At 40.3% G+C, this 3131-nt stretch overlaps 1 pseudogene; it reads left to right on the top strand.

Moving 5' to 3' along the window:
• Positions 1 to 2217: 2217 nt before the first annotated feature.
• On the top strand, positions 2218 to 2883 carry LOC102834240 (annotated as a pseudogene).
• Positions 2884 to 3131: the final 248 nt, after the last annotated feature.

Raw genomic sequence — 3131 nt, forward strand, 5'->3', positions numbered from 1 at the left:
AAAATCCTGACAACAATTGCAGCCCTTGTTTCAGCAACAGGTCATATGGCTGTAGCTGCTATTTATAATTATCTTCTTTCACTACACACTCTATATTCCCTGTGCCCTCAGCAAACACCTTAGCTGTTTCTGGATCTTTTCCTGATAGGTAACTCAAACCTCCATTCCTGAAGGGTCTCAACCATTAATAGTCAGGTCTGATTTGGAGTCCTGGTGTGGCCCTATGGATTAATGTGCCAGACTGCAAAGCTATTTGAATTGTAAGATTGGTGGTTCAAGCTCACCAGCTGCTCCTTGGAAACCGTATACAGGGTCACTATGGGTCGGAACTGATTCAATGGCACGTCACAACTTACTATTGAGTTTAATCACAAGGCATAGTAGTACTAAGAGACTTCGTAAGTAATCTCCTGGATTCCGCAACATAATAATCTTTACCTCTATTATGTAATGCCAATCTAGTATCCTCTTTGGTTGTTGTTGTTAGTGTCATAGAGTCAGTACTGATTCATAGTGACTCTATCCACAACAGACTGAAACACTGCCTGGTCTTACACCAACCTTACAATCTTTGCTACCCTTAAGTCCGTTTCTGCTGCCTCTGTGCCAATTCATTTTGTTGGGGGTCTTCCCCATTTTTTTTTTGCTGACACTCTACTTTACCAAGTATGATGTCCTTCTCCAGGTACTAGCCCCTCCTGGATAATATGTGCAAGGTATTGGAGATGAAGTCTGGTCATCCTAGCTTCCAAGGAGCATTTTGGGTGTACTTCTTCCCACAGAGATTTATTTGGGTTTCTTTGTTTTTTAATTTTCTCCTACAACACCATAATTCAAATGCATCAATTCTTCTATTGTCTTCCTTATTCATTGGGCAACTTTCACATGCATATGAGGTTATTGAACATACCATGGCTTGGGTCAGGTGCACCTTAATTCTCAAACTGACATCTTTGCTTTTGAACACTTTAAAGAGGTCTTGTGCAGCAGATTTGGTTAATGCAATACGTTAGTTGATTTCTTGACTCCTGCTTCCATGAGCGTTGATGGTTGATCTGAGCAAAATGAAGTTTTTGAAAACTTCAGTCTTTTCTCCATTTTCTTGATATTATTTATTGGTCCAGTGGTGAAGATTTTTGTTTTCTTTACATTGAGGTCCCACCCATTCCAAAGGTTGTGGACTTGGATCTTCATAAGTAAGTATTTTAAGTCCTTTTTGATTTCAATAAGCAAGGTTGTATCCTATGCATATCGCAGATTGTTAATGAGCCTTCCTCAAACTTGATGTCACATTACTCTTAACATAATCCAGCTTCTCGGATTATTTTCTCAGCATATTTATTGAATAAGTATAGTAAAATAATTCAACCCTGACACAAACTTTCCTAATTTTAAATCATTCAGAGTTTCCTTGTTTTGTTCAAACAACTGCCTCTTGGTCTATTTACAGGTTACCCATGAGTGCAATTAAGTATTCTGGAATACTCATTGTCTGAAATATCCATAGCTTGTCATGATCCACACAATAGAAAACCTTCGTGCAGTCAATAAAGCACAGGCAAACATCCTTCTGGTATTCTCTGCTTTCAGCCAAAATCCATTTGATATCAGCAATGATATCTCTCATTCCATGTCCTCATCTGAATCCTGCTTGAACCACTGGAAGTTCTCTGTCAATGTACTGTTGCAGCTGTTTTTGAATTCTCTTTAACAAAGTTTTACTTGCATGCATGTTATGATACTGATCAATGATTTCTGCATTCCATTGGATTATCTCTCTTTGGAATGGGAACAAATATGACTCTCTGACAGTCAGTTGTCCAGGTAGTTGTCTTCTATATTCTTTTGCATAGATGAGTGAGTGACTTCCGTGCCACATCATTTTGTTGAAATATTTTGAAATCTATTCCTTCAGTTCCTAGAGTCTTGTTCTTTGCCATGCTTTCAACTCAGCTTGGACTTCTTCCTTCAGTATCTTTGGTTCTTGATCATATATTACCTCATGAAATGGTTGAACATCGATCATTTAATTTTGGAACAGTGACTCTGTGTATTTCTTGAAGGATTCTATGGGCAAACTATTGAATGATGCAGAAAGCATCAATAAAAGATGAAAGAAATACACAGAGTCACTGTACAAAAAAGAAATGGTCAATGATCAACCATTTCAAGAAGTAGCATATGGCACTCTCGTTGAAACCTCCTACTGTTCGAGCCATGATCAGCCAGTTCTGGGCTTCCTATCTTTTCCTACTGATCCTAGTGGGCTTAGTTCAACCGAGGCCAAACCTAGAGAAAATGAAGATGGATTGCTACCAAGGGGTGACAGGTACCATCTATGAGTATGGAGCCCTTACTCTCAATGGTTAGGAATATACCCAGTTTTAAGCAGCATACAGGCAAACATGTCCTCTTTGTCAATGTGGCCACCTACTGAGGTCTGACAGCTCAGTATCCTGAACTGAATGCACTACAAGAGGAAGTGAAGACTTTTGATCTAGTTGTGGTGGGCTTTTCCTGTAACCAGTTTGGAAAACAAGAACCAGGCAGGAACTCAGAGATCCTTTCTGAACTCCAGTACATACATCCAGGTGGTGGTTTTGTCCCCAATTTCCAGCTCTTTGAGAAAGGGGATGTAAATGGAGAGAAAGAACAGAAGGTCTTTACTTTCCTGAAGAACTCCTGCCATCCCCTCTCTGAGATTTTGGGCTCACCAAGCCAATCTTTTGGGAGCCCATGAAGATCTATGATATCTGCTGGAACTTTGAGGAGTGCCTGGTGGGACCTGATGGAGTCCCTGTCATACACTTGTACCTCCGGGCTCCAGTCCACATAGTCAAGTCTGACATCCTGGAGTTCCTGAAGCAGTTTGAAGCCCAGTAGGAAGAACCAGAGAGTGGCAGAAATAGCAACTTGTCTCCCACTTGAAGGACGCTTTATCAAAGAATCCATCTTTGCTTGCAACCCAGTCTACATATGACCAAAATATCAACGTCCCTGTGTGTGTGTGTGTGTGTGTGTGTGTTTGAAGAACTAGGGATGGGAAAATTATCTCCCAAATTCTCTTTTCCTAAAATATATATCTTCTAATCCATTCCCCCCAAAAAACAACATCCTTCAGGCTGCAAGCC

Source organism: Chrysochloris asiatica, unplaced genomic scaffold (genome assembly GCF_000296735.1).
Source record: "Chrysochloris asiatica unplaced genomic scaffold, ChrAsi1.0 scaffold00180, whole genome shotgun sequence".
In the NCBI taxonomy this organism is placed as follows: domain Eukaryota; kingdom Metazoa; phylum Chordata; class Mammalia; order Afrosoricida; family Chrysochloridae; genus Chrysochloris; species Chrysochloris asiatica.